Genomic DNA, 18,670 nt, shown 5'->3' with positions numbered 1-18,670 from the left:
CCCAGCTTCCAATGTGTCCCCTGGAAATCTGAACATTATGGGGAAATTTCTTGCCTTTTGAGTAGATTTTCTCTTATCTTACTTTTATTCTTTTAAATGAAGAAAGAGACATATTAAAGGATGAAGCTGGGAGTTAGTAATTCTTGAAATACGATATTTTTTTGTGACTCGACGCACAGTCACTGAACTTCTTTCTTTCTTTCTTTTCACCCTTTTAAGTTTTTGTTTGATATCGGAGAATAGTCTGTTAACAGCGTTGTGACAGTTGCCGGTGGACAACAAAGGGACTCGGTCAATACATATCCATGTATCCATTCTCCCCAAACTCCCCTCCCATCCAGCGTGCCACATAACATGGAGCAGAATACCCTGTGTCGTACAGTACGACCTTGTTGGTCATCCATTTTAAATACAGCCACGTGTCCATGTCCATCTCCAAATCCCTAACTATCTCCCCCGCCCCTTCTTCCCCCTGGCAACCATAGTTTCATTCTCTAGGTCTGTGGGTCTGTTTCTGTTTTGTAAGTAAGTTCATTTCAAAGATGCTGAATTTCTCTCTGGGTCTTCTCATTCTCCCCCCTGAAAAATAGCGCTGCCAGAAAGTCATGGAAAAATCAGACAGGCGGGTGGGTCTGTGCTGCTCTGGTGGCCCAAAGACCCCACCTCCCAGGACCGACCTTATTGAAAGCATCCCGTCGGTCTCCGCTTGGGTGTGTGCGTCCTCACTGGGCAGGTTGTTGTCATTTTTGGCTTTGAAGATATGCTCCTCATCACGGCAGGCATATGGTTTTAAATATCTGCCAACAGGTGCTTATTCACCGCCCAGTGGGGGCAAATGCTGCACGAAACACCAGGGAAATGCAGGTAAAGCAGGCGAGGGCCCTGCTCTCAGGCAGCTTTAACACACGCACTCCAGTACAAGGACAGCCCATCAGTGGGTGGGAACAGGGTCAACTGGGCACCCACCTCAGTGGGCCCCTGCCCCACATCCATGATTCTCGAAACCACCTTACTGGTTAAGCACCTACTGTATGCCAGCCCGTATGCTCGCTGAGGGGCACAGTGCTTTGTGTACAGCGAGGCTGTGTACACATATTGACTATATAAATGCTTATATATGATTGAGTCGCTGCTGTTACATGTGCACCAATACCAGGCCTTTTCTAGGAGCTTCCCAGAGGTTCCAGAGAGCTTGAAGAAAGAGGGAGGGTGATACAGGTATTCAAAGAGACCGTATTTCCCCGATGTCTCACTCCTCTCTGCATCTCTGCTGTGAAAGTGATGGTCTCTCTATCCCTGAGGAGGGTCAGCAGGTTGATGTTCAGATGTGCCGTTTCTTCCTAAATCCATCTCTAATCTCTTTGGTTTTTCCAGTAGTCACGTATGGATGTGAGAGTTGGACTATGAAGAAAGCTGAACGCCAAAGAATTGATGCTTTTGAACTGTGGTGTTGGAGTAGACTCTTGAGAGTCCCTTGGACTGCAAGGAGATCCAACCAGTCCATCCTAAAGGAGAGCAGTCCTGACTATTCATTGGAAGGACTGATGTTGAAGCTGAAACTCCAATACTTTGGCCACCTGATGTGAAGAACTGACTCATTTGAAAAGACCCTGATGTTTGGAAAGATTGAAGGCAGGAGGAGAAGGGGACAACAGAGGATGAGATGGTTGGATGGCACCACTGACTCGATGGACATGAGTTTGAGTAAGCTCTGGGTGTTGGTGATGGACAGGGAAGCCTGGTGTACTGCAGTCCATGGGGTCACAGAGTCAGACATGACTGAGTAAATGAGCTGAACTGAACTGAATCTCTTTGTCTTGATACTCAATTATCCTGTCCTGGAGTCTCTCTTTAGCTCCACCTCTGTTCCCATATTCTGGTCTCATGGGCTTCTATTCATAGTTAAAATTTGAATCAGCCCAACTGGGAAAGGCTTCAGATATTAGTAGGGAAGGAATGGCCTTTTCCCCCAATGCAATTAGGAAACCCCAATCCTCATGTGCTGACAATAGAAGAAGTGTCTCGTGTGGGATGAGAGAGCAGACTTCTCTCTCTCCAGCCCTGAGATCCACCTTGAGGTTGGGCCTTTTGTTAAAGTCTCCGGGCTGGCTGCCCCCTTCTTAACCCTCAAGGCCATGCACGAATACTTGGCAGTCAGCATTTAGTCAAGGTGGTGCTTAGTGTCAAGAATACCAAAAAGGAAGAAAAATGAGGCGGTGGAACTTGGTGACCTGGCATTCAAGCCTTGGCTTGTTCTCTGAAGCTCCCAGGATGAGACGGAGAGTGACGTCACCTTGATGTCCACCACCAGGAGCCGTTGCCTAGACAACGGCCCTCCTGGAGGTGAGCCGGGAGATAAAGGCTCATTTCTGTGTTCCGATTTCCAGTAGAGGACATGCTGCCTCCTTGGACCCTTGATCTTTGCCCTCTGTGCAGAGGTGTGGCCATAAAACCTGTGACCTAACGGGACAGCCTCTCCAAATACCAGTAAGTCAACTTAACAGTCCTTCTGTTAGGGAAAACATACTGACCAAAACCACCCAGCATGGCCAGGTACCACAGTAACCATTTATGTGAGTTATTTTAATGGCAGGAGGTCATGGTAAGGAATGTGGAACTAATAAGTCACCACCAACAGGAAGAATTTGGGACAGGTCAAAAGGAGACACCACGTGTCCTTCCACCTCCCAGAACCCTTCTCGCTGGAATCTGTCTTGGCTGAGCAGGGGGTGCACCACCAGGAAGGACCCTGAGTCAGAGTGATTGGCCAGAGAAAACCCAGAAATCCCGAGAAATCCCAGAAATCACCATAAAACCCAAGACCGCGAGCCACGTGGCAGAGCAGTTCTCCCGGGTTCCCGTAGCCTGCTGCTCTCCGCCTGGCACTCCTTCCCAATAAAGTCTCTTGCTTTGTCAACTCATGTGTCTCCTCGGAAATTTCATTTCTGAGTGTTAGACAAGAGCCCACTCTCAGTCCCTGGAAGGGGTCTCCCTTCCTGAAACACTTCAAGAGGTATGGAGGAACAGCAAGTGGCCATTCGGTTATCTCAAGAGTTGGGGTGGTCAGCAGAGCCCCAAGAAGAACAAATCTCTTTGATGCTCAAAGAACATTCCCTTCAAGGCCTTGTCACTTCTGGCTCCTCCTGTCTCCAGCCTTCAAAATTGTCCAAGGGCTGCCTGCTCCCCAGAGCATGTCCTATGCTTTCAAAGGCAGGTAGGCCTTGCTCCGCCCGAGAAGGCCTCTGTCCGTTTATGCTTTTGGTCTCCAGGGGCTAAGTCTCCACCACCCAGCCTGCCTTTGGGGTTCATAAGAATGTGCATCTGTGAATCTGGAAGGTTCTGAGTGCACATCACAGGGACAAGCAGGTGCCTCGGCCTCAGTGTGAATGCAAGTTCCTGTGCCTGCCGCAGAGTGAGGCCCAACAAGCTGAAACGTCCGTGCCTGGAGCAGAGAGAGGTTTATTGCAGGGCCATGCAAGGACATGAGGTGGTGAGCTCCCCAGAAAGGTTTGGAAAAGCATTTTTAAGTGGCAGGTGATGAGGGTGGGGGTCACTGGGGTGGGGGGGTCGCGGGGTGTGTGATTAGCTTGTGCACGAGCCTCTGATCAGCTGGTGAGGGGGAGCAGGGGGTGTCACAGGGGTTCCGTCCACCAGTCCTGAGGCTCCAGGAGGCCTGGGGCCCGGTGCTCATGGTCCTCAAGTAGTCAACATCTTGCTTTTAGTGGGGGGTTTCCACCTCTGCAAAACAGCGCAGGAAATGTGCATCATATACTATTACCTAGGTACTTCAGAGAGGAGCTAAAGCAGGGGATAAGAGGGAAGGCCCGTCCCGGAATGGCCGGTGGGTCCTGCTTGATTTGCCATTGTTGCTTAGTTGCACTCAGTCGTGTCCGACTCTTTGGCAGCTCTATGGACTGTAGCCTACCGGGCTCCTCTGGCCATGGAATTTTCCAGGCAAGAATACTGGAGTGGGGTTGCCATTCTCTACTCCAAGGGATCTTTCTGACCCAGGGATCAAACCCAAGGCTCCTGCGTCTCCGGTATTGACAGGCGGGTTTTTTTACCCACTGAGCCACTGGAAGCTCCCTGCTCAGGTGCATGCCTGTGGGCTCAGGCACTCAGTCGTGTCCAACTCGTTGCAACCCCATGGACTGTAGCCCGCCCAGCTCCTCTGTCCATGGGGTTCTCCAGGCAAGGATACTGGAGTGGGCTGCCATTTCCTTTTCCAACCCTGATTGGCTACGTCGACCCTACTGCCACGTGGATCGCGGTCCTCTGGTGCGGTGGCGCTGTGTTTTGAGGCGTCCCTGGCCTCTACCCGCAGGATGCCTTCCTTCTCCAGTTGTGACAACCAGAACAGCCTCAGACCTTCCGAGAATCTGTGGTTGAGAACCGCTGAGGAAAAGCGAAACAGAAACGGTTGGAGAGTTGTTCCATTTGTTTCGAATTTGTGGCTGGGTCACCAAAGCTGATGCTAGTCCCCAGTGCTTGGCCTTGGGCTACTCCATTCGAGATCAGAGTCTCAGCTTCCACCTTCTACCATGACCACCCCTTCCACCCCCTGCACACACAGAACCCCCCAAACCCCCGCAAGCAGGTTGTGTGTGGGGGTGGGGTGTGGGGCTGTAAATTTCACCAAACTTCCAGAGGAGACTTCTCTGAGCACCAGCCCCGGAGCTTTGGGTGGTCAGAAATTGTTGATTACTGGCTGATTTACACTGTAAAAATAAAAGGATTTTCACGGAGGGGTGAGCAAGTCAGGATGGGGTCCGTGATGTTCAAGATTTCAGGATGTCAGATTCCCGAGAGAGGTGGGATTACTGAGGTAGGACAAGAGAGGTGACTTTGCTTGTTAAACATTTAAAGCATCAGATTGAAACGATTGCTCTATCTCCTTCAACCTTCGGACTAATTGACTATTTGATTAACTGCGCATCTCTTTGCCTTTTACATGTTTAACTTTATGAGTGGCTGACTGTTAATGCGCGGTGGGTTTTCCCTTCCCTCCTGGGCTGGGCTTTCTCTGCTGGCCTCCATGAATGACCAAAACGCAAGGAGAAAAGATGAGGCTGCTGTTGGGGGAGGTCTGAAAACCCTTCGTCACGTGAGGAAAGGTTGGCAGTATTGTGCTAATGAAAAGTATACATGACGTGATCCTAAATGTGCTTTATAATATGGAGACATAGGTGCACACACACTCTGGAAAAGTCTTTTGTTTTTTTAAATTTTGGCCACACTGTGTGGCATGTGAGATCTTAGTTCCTTCAACAGGGATCAAACCTGTGCCTCCTATAGTAGAAGCACAGTCTTAACCACTGGATCACAGGGAAGCCCTGGAAAAAGTCTTAATACAAATGTACCAAAATGTTAATAGTATTTACTTCTAGTGTGGATTATATGATTTTAGTTTTGTTTCACCTCTCTGCTTTGCTGAAGATTTTCTACAATCAGTATGTATTATTTTTACAACCTGAAAATAAAAACCACATTAAAGGTACTTTATTTTGTATCACTATTATCATGTTATTATTATTATTTAATGCCTGCAGAGGTGAAAAGGCGAGGTGCTTATCATTTCTGGAGGGGAAAGACCATGTGATGAACAGGTGAATAGTTCATGAATCCACATCCAGAGCTCACAGCCTTGGGGCTAGAGTAAAGTCAGCCCTCAGCCAGGCCACTGCTAAGCCTCTCCAGGGTCACTCCACTCCCCGCTGTGGTAAACTATAGTGGAGAAACCCAGCCACAAAGAGTGGGGGCCCACACCCATTATAGCACACCTCTCAAGGTCAAAGGAAGGAAATGGCTCAGTTCCACAGTTGAGAATGCAGCCCTTGCTGGTGTGACCTGTTACAGACTGGTCTTGGTCTTGGAGACAATCCAAGACAAAGGTCTCTGTTCTCAAGGAGCTTCTAGTTTTCAGGCTCAAGGAGCAGCGGATGAGTGTGTAATTCTAAGAAAACCACAGATGGGGAAGGTAATGGGAAGGAGTAACTCCACTTGGGAAAATCCAGGGTGACTCCATGGCAGAGGTGTCATTTGGAAGCACAAGTGAAGTAAGGGAGCAGCTCAGAAGGAAGTCAGAGAGGGAGAGGGGCTGTTTTCCACATGCAATCCTGGAGGCCTGGCAGTGGCACCAGAAGGAGCGAGCTGGGCAGTATCCTTTGGGGCCTGGCTCCCTCCTCCAGAGGCAAGTGCTGTCACTGCCCCTGGGTTCTCCTGGTCCCCAGTAACATCTCCATCCAGCTGCTTTCCTGGGAAAGGGTTGCTGGCCAGGGCAGGAGGACCTGAGCCTTACTCGGTCCAGGGTTCTGTGTACGGTCAATTCAATTCATTTGGAACCTGTGATGATTTAATCGGAGCCGGAGTGATATTCAGTTTCGCTTTAACATGCTGGTTCATAAGCAAATCATTTCAGTAAATAAAATCCCAAGGCCAGCTGTTCATCCTGCTCCAGCAAGCCCTTGTTTCGGGCAAGGGCACTCCGCAGGGAGGACGGAGACAAACCAAAGAGGAAAGGCCGACCTGCCCTGGGGTAGCCTGAACCTTGGGGAGTGAGCCTCCATCTCTTGCAGCATCGGCAGGTCACCAAGACGCGACTTCTGCCTGGGTTTCCTGGATGTGTTTTATCAAACCTCACTGACTCCTCCCTGACTCCTCCATCCTTAAACTCAGACATAAAAGGCAGATGACACGAGAGAGGCTTGGCCTGGGTACCAGTATACTGTGGGGCCATCCCCACCTACAGTTTAGAGCTTCAGAGTCTGTGCACCTGATGCTGAATCCCGATTCTATGCTTGCCAGCTGTTTGATCTTGAGCAAGAGATTTGTTGCTTCATAGACTCACTGATGTCTCATGTTGAGAGTTGACTAATTTCCAGGAATTGTGCTTAGCGCTTATCACATATAGCTCTTATTATCTCACTTTGCAGATGAGGAAACTGAGGCAGAGAAAGAGAGAGAGGTCAGACCATATGCCCAAAGTCACACAGCTGCTCAGAAGAGGTGCCTAGGTGCTCTTTATCTCCTGGGGTTGCTGGGAGGGGCGAGTGAGTTACCCATGGCGAAGCTCACAGTATCTGGCACACGGTAAGTGCTTGATAAATGGTTGTTATCACTGTTATTATATTGCCTCTTTGCTCCCCACCCCTTCCCTCTCCCGCCAGGCAGAGACGTTCCCAGCAGAGCCTCCCTGGGAGGTAGGAGCTCAGGGCCATCTGTCCACCCCAGGAGGCTGCCCAGGTGAGGCTGGAGCCCAAAGGGCCAGGACAGGATGGGAGGGGAGCATCTTCTCACAGCCAAGCCCTGATTGGAGCCCATTTACATCTTAAAACTCAACTTGGAAAACCACAATCCATCAGCCAGTGATGGTGTAAATTGCTTTGCTAAATATATTTCTGGGTACATGGTAAGTAAAAATATCATGAATTTAATAAGCCTTGGAATTCACATTTTTCCAACCCTAATTAAGTTTCTGCTTTGCTTTGGACGTGCTCTTCTCATCAGCGAGGTTGGGGAGGGAGGGCTCTTACGTTCGCTGGAGCTGGGCTGGCCCCAGTTAGCTGCTTTCATTAGTGCGTTTCATCCTCCCAGCAGCTCTGTGTGGCCAGGTTCATTATTCCTGCTTTGCTGAGGCTGAACCGAGTCTCAGGGAGGCTCAGTGTTCTACCTAGGGTCACGGCCAAGAGTCAGGATTTGTACCACATTCTAGCTACCTCCTTCAACTGCCCGCACTCCCTGGGACCTGATGGGTCAGTGAAGTGGCCCCTCTTGTTCCAGAGTCTGCACACAGCTTGGCTCACCCCCTTGGGGGGGTGTCCTACACCTTAAGAACTGTGTACACGCCTATGTGTTCACTCATGAGCCCTCCCCCTCCACACGCACACATTCCCGTGGACCCACCATGCACACACAAATGGTCGTCATGGGTGCCACATCCCATGATGAGGACCCATGGGTGCTGCTGGCAGGGGGTGGTGCCTCTACCCAGAATGGCTACCACAGCAGGGATGTTCACCATTGTGATGGTTGATTTTGTGTGTCAACTTGGCTGGGTCACAGTGCCCAGAAATTTCATCACACATTATTCTGTGACGTTTCTGTGAAGGTGTTTTTGGATGAGATGAACTCTGAAATCAGTGCACTTGGAGCAAAGCAGATTGCTCTCCCTAGGGTGGGTGGCAGGTGGGCCTCACACTATCAGATGAAGTCTTGATTAGAACAAAGACTGACCTCCCCAGAGCCAGAGGGGAGGCCACCAACAGACAGCCACTGGACTCAGACTGCATGCCTTCCCCCAGTCTCCAGTCTTCCCGCCTTCCCCTATGAGCCTCCACAATCACATAAGCCAATTCCTTAAAATACATCTCTCTCTATTTATATACACATCCTGTCGGTTCTGTTTCTCTAGAAAACCCACACAAATACAACCATGTTCAAGCACTATGCCAGACTCTCCGTCAACACAGAACCTTCTCAATGCTCAGGGAAGTGAGGGCTGATTCCACCCTTTTACCAACGAGGAAATGGGGGTGTGGAGGGCTTGGGTGATTTGCCTTCCAGGCCGGCAGAGGGGTTGAGAGCTCTGGACTTCATCAGAGCAGTCTGAATTCCAGTTCTGGTGTGGGAACAGTAGCGTAGGCCTCTGGTTCTTCAATCATATGGTGGGAAAACACCTTCCCCACGGGGTTGCTCGGGAGGTGAAATAGGGTGACATCTGAAAGCAGTCAGGAGCTGTTAGGAGTGGGAGCAGAATCAGAACTGAAGCCGGGTGTGTCGGCTACAGGAGCCTGCATCCTGGGCTCATTGGTCCCACGGTCTCGGTCTGAACACCGGGGTGATCCCTGGGTTCTGTGCTCCAGGAGGGGGCTGGCTCCTCCCTCCAGGCTGCCCTAGAACCAGCGCCCAGGCCCCCTCCCCACTTCCTGGGAGGCAGGGCACGCAGTGCTGTGCAGGAGAGGTGATGGGGAGGGGGCAGCATCCATCTGTCTGGTGTTTCCTAGGCCTCAGCTGTGCTGCTGTCTAACCATCCACAGAACATCAGTTGCATGTCACTGGGCTATGTTCAGAGGCGTAATGTATTCTCCAGGGAGCTGTGTGCACCCGAGGGCCAGGGCAAGGCAGGAAGACCCTGCTGCTCTTCCCTTTGCAGGGTCCAAGGGGACCGTACAGCCCTTTCAAGTCACTTCATGAGCATTCCCAAGACCCCCTGAAGAAATGAGGTTGGGCAGGCTGTAGGAAAACAGGCCAGGGCTCAAGGTGGCCCCTTAGCATGTGAGTAGCTAAGGCTGTACCTTGTACCTTGGCTGACCCAATTCTCCAGACCCTGGCTTCAGGGTCTGTCCTGACTCTGCTTAAAAGCCTCTCAGTGACGGCACTGCTTTTAGGACAAACTCATCCTGGAAGGATAGCCAGGACCCTCAGCACCCCTGAGGCAGTGCCCAGGGCGTGGCTGCAGGACCAGCCTGGGAGGGTCTCCAGCACATCCTGCATGACCTCGGACGCTGCGTTGCCCCTCCGGTGCCTCAGTCTCCTCGCCTCTAAGATGAAGGTTGCAATAGGACCTGCATCACGGATTCTGCCTGGAAAGCAGGTGCCATTTCATAAACATTGGCCTGTTACCGTGAAGATCACTGTACCTCTCCTCCATCCCCATCGGCCAAGACAGAGAGAGGAAGCTGGCCTGACTCCAGTGCAGTGTGTGAAGGAAGCCTGGTCTCTCCCTTCTTGTTGGAGGAGGGCAGGGGATCTTTCTCTCCCCCCCATCAAGGTAGCTCCTGGTTGGCCGTTTAATGTGGCCAACAGGTTTTCTGGCCCCTCTTGCTCCTGAGCAGGGTGGAGACAGGGTGGCTGGAAGCAGCCCCAGGTCCCGGGAGGGGTAGCTGTGACCTGTCTGCTTTCCCACCGTTGATGGATGAGGTTGTGTGCCCCTGCCTTGGATGGAGTGAACCCCAAGGAGAGATCTGGGCTTCAGCCATTCCGCAGGGACTCCCCACAAGAAGGTTTCCGTCTGGAATAGACGTGGGAGGGGAAGGGAAGATGGAGAAAGGAATAAGCTGGATCTGGGCCTCCCTGACCAAGTAATGATGCTGTCGGGGGGGGTCCCTGCAGGGACCACCTTAAGCGAGGGGCCAGGGCTGGCTGGTCAGACTTAGACAGAGAGGCCAGCAGCAAGATGCTGCCCTTAGGCAGGGAATCAGAGGGAGGGGGTGACCCACAGACCCCACCCCAATCCATTCAGCCATAGCCAAGCCTGGAGGAACAGAGCTCTGAATTTTGCCAAGACTGAAGTTCTAAATAAATCGGAATAAATACTGAAAATGCATGCATGCTAAGTTGTTTCAGTCGTGTCTGACTCTGTGTGATCCTATGGACTGTAGCCCACCAGGCTCCTCTGTCCATGGGATTCTCCAGGCAAGAATACTAGAGTGGGTTGTTGTGCCCTCCTCCAGGAAGTCTTCCTGACCCAGGGATCCAAACTGCACCTCTTACAAGATCAAACCTCTTATCAAACCTCCTGCATTGGCAGGCAGGTTCTTTACCACTAGCGCCACCTGGGAAGACCAATATTGAAATAGAGGGTTGTAACAACTGGGCTGAAAATGTGTATAATTTGGCTAAATGTCTTTAAGGGAGCAGAAAAAGGGAGATTTGGCAGAATGCAGTTAGGGGGAATTATGGGGCCACATAAAATCATTTCATATGTGTACTCAAATATGTCCAGACTCCTCAATACTGGGTTAAATGTATTTATTTGTTTAATTTCTATCTGCCTGTGTGAGCATCTGTGCTTTTCTCGTTGGCGATGATATCCTTGGTCAGGCATACTGCAGGCCTTTTATAAAGGCTGGTTGTGTGAATCAATGAATGGGCCTTGGTCTCCTGACCCTGGAATTACAGGGGAGAGGAATTCAGAGTGTGTGTGTGTGAGGGGGGTCCCCATATCTGCCAGCTACCTGCCAGTGGCTGTACTCGTTCTATCTTTCCCTTCGATGGGTCCAGGTTGGGAGGTAAGGGAGGGAGTAAGCAGTCTGGCATGTGTTTAAAGGGAGCATCTTTCAACCAATGGGAGCTCTACCGCGGGCGGGGCCATGGTGGGGGGAGTGCTGGTGAGACCACCTGAGGGGGGAGCAGACCAGGCCCTGGGAGGAGGAAACGTGTGTGTGTGTGTGTGTGTCTGGGTGGGGTGGGGCACAGGTCCCTTCCTTCTCCTTATCCTGCTCCATTTTCTTCATTTCCCCAGAAAGCCAGGGCTGCAGAGCAAAGGGAATCACAGCATGCCATGAGCACGGAGGCCCAGGTGGAGGTCCACAGATGGTTCGTCCAGAGCCCAAGGTCCGGGGCCGCGGTGGGGAGAGCGACCCCCTGCCCTGCCAGCTCCAAAGCCATGTCCATCCACCTGGACGCCTGGGGAATGGGGATGAAGGAAGAGACGGCGCCCTTGACTGTTAACTTCTTCAGACACGTAGGACCTTCCTCTCTCCTTCTGAGCGGCTCCAGAGCTGTCGGCCCTCAGGGCGTCTCTTCTTTGAAATCAAATTCCTCTCTGGGTTTCTCTGTCTTTCACACACACACATGAATCCTCGAGGCTGAATCAGACCTCTCTTCATTTTCCACAAACCATTATTTTCTTGCCCTTGTGGCTTCAGCCCCTCAGGGAGCTACTCTGACCACCCCAGGGGTTACTGTTCTTCACCAGGAGGTAAACTTCGTAAGCAGTGGGCTCGGGGAGCCCCTGCCCTGTGGTCCCAGGAGCCTCCGGAGGGCGGTCCCTCTCCCCACTCCCTCGGTCCACCGGCTTCCCTCCCGAGCAACATGGCCGCCCGGGAGGGACCACTTGCAGCATCCGGGGACGCAGACGCGGTGGATGCTGGTCCTTCGTGGGCCCGGCTGCTGCTCCCTCCCAAAGCCAGCTTCCTGCTCCGGAGAGGTTGGGGCTGCCGAGGCCCGGACTGAGGCATGTGATCCTACAAGAGGTATTTTTAGCTTTCTCATTAACCGAGTGCTTTCAAATTAGCCTTCTATTAACCTCAAAGGAAAATGAAAGTGTGATTTTTTTTCCCCTTCCTTTCCAGAGTAAGTCTCTCTTGCAGAAGAATATCAAGGTTCCATGATTAACGTTTCATGCGTCTTGAAGCTCTAATGAAGTTGGCTTCTCTAATATCGAACTTGATGGAATAATTGGTCCACGGTCTCTGCAATGGAGAGGGAGATGCTGCCGCGCAGGGCAAATTGGTCTTTTCCTTCTCATCTCAAACATGCTTTGCTTCTGTCTCCCCTTTCCTCCCCCGCAAAGGCGCCCCCATCACCACTCTCAGTCGGGAAGGGTCCATGTGACCGACTGTCCCTTTCGGCCTCATCTGAGAAGTCGCCACCTGCTCTGCGTTGGTGATCGCAGACTGACACTTGGACACAGCTGCTGTCTGAAGCACTGTCTGGTCCTTGAGCCTCGTGGCCCGGGTCACAGAGGAGGCCTCTTGACTTTGGCGGTGTCCCTTGAAGTGGGCTTTTGCACGCCACTGGCTGGAGAGGGGAATAAATAGCTTTGCGATTTCCCAGTACTGTCAGGTAGCAAGTCCAAAGAAAGAGGCTGATTCCGTTTCTACTCTCCACCGCAGAAGCGGGAGGACTCCGCCCGCCCAGGCTTACCAGTCAGCAGGTCTCTGGCTCAGGGATGGCAAACATGGCCTGGCAGGAGGGGGCCGTGCTGCCCACCATCTCGAGGACACTGTATGGAGTGTGTGTGGGCGTCTGACAAAGATGGGCGTCCAGGAGAGAGCCGGCTGGACGCTCGCACTCCCCAGGACACTGAAAGAGATGGTGGGGCTGCTTCTGAAGGACTCGGGTCAAAGTCAGAATTGTTCATCAGTTGCTCCAGCCTGTTGGTGATGCCCTAGGACTTGATACCTCTTTGTCTCCCTTATCCCGTTTTCCCAGTCCCCTCCTCCCCCTGAGTCCTCGCTGCTGATTGCCGCTCCCTCTCCCCATCCCCCAGTCTTCCTCTCTTTCTTTCTCCCTCCATTCCTGAGCCTGCACTTCCTATAGCCATCATGGCAAAGAAGGGCTTTGGGCTTCTCACCCAAAAGTCTCTTAGGAAGACCATTTGCTTCTTGTTAGCATTAAGCTCCATGTGTGAGCAGTTGCTCAGCCAAGGGGGCCAGGCCAAGAACAGCTTGATGAAGAGCTTTCTATCTTACATGAGGGACGCTCCTTGGTCCTGAAGACCTGCATCTCACAAGGAGGGGGCTCCTCCCTAGGTATTCCCACTCACCCTCTCTCATTATGCCAGAGGAGGGTCTCTCCTCCCCAAGTGGCTCGCCCACCCTCCTCTAGATGTGACCAAGTTCCTGGGGGCCCTGAGAAAAAGCAACAGGCCCACAATTTAAAAGACCAGAGAGAAGGAAGTTCCCTGGTTGTCCAGTGGTTAGGACTTGGTGCTTTCACTGGGGTTTGATCCCTGGCTGGGGAACTAAGATCTCGAAAGTTGTGCAGTCCAGTTGGAAAAAAAAAAAAAAAAAAAGACCAGAGAGTCACGTGTACATGGATGACCCACACACCCCCACGTGTCCAACCACCACTTTGCCATCCCTACCTGAAGGTCCCCCTGCAACTCCACAGTTGAGACGTCAGAAGGTAAATTCATCACCTCACTGTCAAACTTCTTCCTTCTTATGTCCGACCTGGTTAGTGGTGTCCATTGCCCATCACCCACACCAGGAATGCAGAACTCATAGATTCTTCCACATCCCACCAGTCACCAAGTCCTGTCCATACTCACCCAGTGGGCCCTTCTGCCCTCTATCCCTCCATCCTGCAGCCACTCAGGCTCTCAGAGCTTTGCGATGGTCCTTCAGCTTGTGTTACTGCTGCAAGTTTCCTAAGTCCACTTCCCTTTCTGCAGCCAGAGTGCTTGTCCTAAAACGTGCTGGTGATTATGCTGCTCCCCTGCTACTACTTTCAATGGCTCCCAGTTACCTTCACTGAAAGTCCATATTCCTTGAATAATTTTCCCAGGAGTGGGACCAGCCCATTGATTCAGCTTTATCCCTGGTCACTCTCCCCCTACAAACCTCTGTCCAGCCAGACCCAAATAACTGCACTTCCTTGGACATCCTTGGCCATTTCATATCTTTGGGCTTTACATATGGTGTTGCCTTTGACTGGTATGCTCTTTCCTCCTGGCCATCCTACAAAGCCCCTTCAAGTGAACCCTCTTCTGGGAAGCTATTACAGCTGGGAAGTTCTTCACATTGTCTATTAGAATCCCTGCCTGTTCCCCTGATTTTCCCCAGATCTCACTGTTGTCTACGCTAAAGTTCTCTGGAAAGGTGAGCTCTGGAAGAACGTTCTCTAGGTGTTTTCCATACCACGGTCAATACTAACATTCTGTAGTTTCAATAAAAGTTCTGTCATCCTCCCAGGTTTTGTAGACAGAGCCAAACTGCCTTCATTTTACCCTTATTCTCTCCCTCCATCTTCCCTCCTGACTGCCTTCTCTTTATTGCATCTTCTTAGAATGAAGCCCTGTGTAGGGCACTGGTCTTCGAGTTTGATTTTAACTTCCTAAACCAGAGCTTCATGTGGTCCCTTCCTCTTTTGCTACTTCCTCTTCCTCTGTCTCTTCCTCCTCCAGGGATGACGACAGTGACATTTTTCTTCTCATCTCCATTGGTCTGCAGACCCTTGTGCCCGGGAGTATGGATGTCATCTTGTTATTTGAGAGCTTCTCTCAAGTCCCACATGACGCCCTGGTTGCATCTCCCAGCCCTGGTCCCTCCAGCTCCTAGCATCTCCACCAGAGATGGGGTGGGGAGGAAGAGGACAGAACTCAGTTTTACTCCTGTTACAATTCGGGCCAAAGGTAGGAAGCGGAGGACACTGATCCTACTGGGCACCAGGAGGTGGGCAGATTTTCACTTCTCACTTGTCCATTTGACCTGGTCCCTCCCTTACTCCCCCAACGGTTCCACACCATGAGTCCACCTGGGCCGGCAGCAACACAGGTAAGGCTTCTTTTGAAGGAGGCGCAGACACAAAAATATAGTCTTAAAGTCAGGTAGGGGGTAATTAGTTACATTTCCAAAGAATTCTTACCTTTCCGAAGGCTCTGCAGCAGGGGGCCCTTAATTAACCCGCTCCCCTGGAGTGTTGACAACAGAGCTGAGCTGGGCCAAGCTCCACTCCTGTGCACGCCTGGCCCCCAACCAGCTTATTTTCCTTCCTTTGCTACCTTTGTATCTTTTTTAGTTTTAATTAAGTTCTTTATTATCATGCTTGCTTTTTGAGGTAGGGGAGGAGCCTGCCTTGATTTTCTTCATTTCACAGATGTAGAAAACCAGGGTTACAACTGCACAGCCAGAGCACAGAGGAAACCAGACCCAAGGGGAAGCCAGAACTCCTGGTTCTGTCCAATAGGCCCAATCCTTTTCTTCTCTAAAGAGAGAATCTATAATATTTGGGGAGCTGATGAAACCAGCTAAAACCCCCATTTTCTGGTTTTCTGAGCAGCTAGGCACGACCACAGGACCAAATTCAGTTCTTGGGATGTAAGTGGTTATGTTCAGTGGGGTGTCTGGGCAGGAGGCTCAAGGGAAGCTGGCTCAGCTGAAAGGCATGTTACCTTTTGATGCCTTTCCCACTCTTTCCTACCCTTCTGCCTGGAAAGTGATGGCTGGAGCTCCAGCAGCCATGTTAAGCCAAGTCAGAGCCTTGAAATGGAAGTTGTGTGCTAGGCTGGCAGAAGCAGAAAGAGGGAGTCTAAGTTCAAATAACCACCGAGTTGCCTGATCCTAGCTAACAGGTTAAGTTTAATGGCTCTCATCTTTAGGACTATACCACACCCACAGCTTGGAGAGAAACAGATGGCACAGAGTTGTCTGTATTTGTATCCAAGTTATATTGCTGATCATGGCATCCGGTCCCATCACTTCATGGGATATAGATGGGGAAACAGTGGGAACAGTGTCAGACTTTATTTTTTTGGGCTCCAAAATCACTGCAGATGGTGACTGCAGCCATGAAATTAAAAGACGGTTACTCCTTGGAAGGAAAGTTATGACCAACCTAGATAGCATATTCAAAAGCAGAGACATTACTTTGCCAACAAAGGTTCGTCTAGTCAAGGCTATGGTTTTTCCAGTGGTCATGTATGGATGTGAGAGTTGGACTGTGAAGAAGACTGAGTGCCAAAGAATTGATGCTTTTGAACTGTGGTGTTGGAGAAGACTCTTGAGAGTCCCTTGGACTGCAAGGAGATCCAACCAGTCCATTCTGAAGGAGATCAGCCCTGGGATTTCTTTGGAAGGAATGATGCTGAAGCTGAAACTCCAGTACTTTGGCCACCTCATGTGAAGAGTTGACTCATTGGGAAGGACTCTGATGCTGGGAGGGATTGGGGGCAGGAGGAGAAGGGGACGACAGAGGATGAGATGGCTGGATGGCATCACTGACTCGATGGGCGTGAGTCTGGGTGAACTCCGGGAGTTGGTGATGGACAGGGAGGCCTGGCGTGCTGCGATTCATGGGGTCACAAAGAGTCGGACATGACTGAGCGACTGAACTGACTGAGTTGCTGTTCACTCGCTAAGTTGTGTCTGACACTTTGCGACCCCATGGACTGCAGCACATCAGGCTTCCCTATCCTTCACTATTTCTGGGAGTTTGCTCAGTCTTATGTCCATTGAATCGGTGATGCCATCCAAAACCATCTCATCCTCTGTTGCCCCCTTCTCCTCCTGCCCTCAATCCTTCTTTCCCAGCATCAGGATCTTTTCCAATGAGTCAGCTCTTCACACCAGATAACCAAAGTATTGGAGCTTCAGCATCAGTCCTTCCAAAGAATATTCAGGGTTGATTTCCTTTAAGATTGACTGGTTTGATCTGCTTGCTGTCCAAGGGACTCTCAAGCCTTCTCCAGCACCACAATTCGAAAGCATCAATTCTTTGGCACTCAAGTTATACCTTTCCTCAAATTCCGCGTCTTTCACCCTCAACCTCACCTTCTCCTTGTAGGCCAAGAATGTGAGCATCCCTTAAAAAGGGAAGTCCAAGTCTCTTTTGCGACCACGTCACTTAGCTGGAAGCACTGAGCTACCAGCCACCACACTGGAAGTGTATCAGTGCCGCAAGGAGATAAAGATGAGTGGCCTTTTGTGATTGGCTCTCCTCTGAGGCCACGCCCACTCAGCCAAGCTCCACCCTCCATGCGCCCTTGGCTCCCACCGCTTTTCCAGGTACCCACCTTCCCTTAGATGGGTCCCCAGAGATGGGTCACTTGGTTCTTACAGGGTCTGCTGACGCTTGGAATCATCTCAGGCTCTATCGTGCATTTTCACCTGTGCAGATTTCGCTTCTTATTCTGGCTCTCTTGCCCATACAACTCTGGGTACATCTCTTCCCATTCCCAAACTTCTCTATTTGCTCACCATCAAAGAAATGAGTTGGATTGATCTCCACGACCCCTCCCAGTTTCCAATCACCGAGATGGAATGAGGTCAGACAGGGAAAGCCGCCGACCCTAATAGTTTTCAGCTGAGACTCTGACCCGCCAAGCACAGGGCCCCCATATCAGTGCTGGCAGCTGCAGAGAGGCAGGTAGGCGGTTAGCTCTCCTTCTCTCTAAAGAGTCTTTGCTTGATTCACTGCCAGGTGACCCCTCTCGTGGGAGCCCTAGTAGAGAGGAGGGGGCGGTGGGCCAGCTGGCTCCACTCCCCACCTCCTGTTACAAAAGGCAGCAGGGCAGGAAAGCCACGGAACAGTTGGTTTGATATCTTCCTGAACTTTTTCGCTGGCAAACAGTGTTAACAGCCCCGTGAGGGGCCCAGAAAGAGGGATTTGGAGGCTCCACGTCCATTAGAAAAAGCCGCAGGAGCGGAGATGGTCGCCGTGGCTGGGGCTCTGAATAGCCCTCGGTGGGACTGCCAGCTTCCTGATTTCCTGGCCTTCCTGGATGGACTTCTCAACCGGCTTCAGCATCGATATTTGCGGGCTTGCCTTGCCCTCTGGGACCTGCTGATGTTGCTTGTGGTTTTTGATCTATTTGTTCTTTTCAAGTGATTCCGGCGTTCCTACTCTTGTCTTGCCACCTCTTTGCTCCAGCCTGTGGTTAGTCCTGCCTCTCAGGGGTGGGGGGCTTAGACCCCTCCCACTCCCAGAGCAGTGAAATGCAGGCTGGGATACCGTCCTTGTGTCTCCATTACGGAGCATTAACGCAAGCAGTGGACCACGTCCCTGGGTTGCTGAGTTGCTGTCCAGTGGCCTGTTTTGTAGAAGATGTCTGATCTTAGTTTAAAGATCCAGGGGAGAGTATGTGGTCCAGGGCCCCAGTTCCGGCCCCACCCCCAGGTCACAGCCTTGCCCCATATTTAAAGGATATCTCTTGCTGCTTCTTTCCTATCGGTAGATATTTTCCCTCTTGAAAATTTCTAGAGGAAACTCAGATGTCCCCCCTTGGAAATGCTTTCTGTCATGTCTCAGAGCTCCTCAAAATGGAGGAGTTTTTTTTTTTTTTAATAAAAAATCATGCAGGGGCTTCTCTGGCAGTCCAGTGATTAAGAATCCACTTTCCACTGCAGAGGACGTGGGTTCCATCCCTGGTCAGGGAACTGAGATCTCACATGCTGCAGGGCAACTAAGCCCGAGAGCTGTAACTAGAGGAAGCCTGTGCACTGCA

General features: G+C 51.2%; 1 long non-coding RNA gene across 1 annotated transcript; it reads left to right on the top strand.

The window, feature by feature from the left end:
* Positions 1-11,242: 11,242 nt before the first annotated feature.
* Positions 11,243-12,557, top strand: LOC147350996 (uncharacterized). The gene is made up of 2 exons (XR_015146820.1): positions 11,243-11,975; positions 12,075-12,557. It is a non-coding gene; the product is annotated as an uncharacterized LOC147350996 (long non-coding RNA).
* The last annotated feature ends 6,113 nt before the right edge of the window (positions 12,558-18,670 follow it).

This window comes from Bos grunniens, chromosome 19 (genome assembly GCF_055505025.1).
Source record: "Bos grunniens cultivar Pamir isolate PY7600 chromosome 19, Bosgru_T2T1.0, whole genome shotgun sequence".
NCBI classification, from domain to species: domain Eukaryota; kingdom Metazoa; phylum Chordata; class Mammalia; order Artiodactyla; family Bovidae; genus Bos; species Bos grunniens.
Note: the sequence above shows the minus strand (reverse complement) of the source record. Positions and strands in the feature narration are given on the sequence as shown.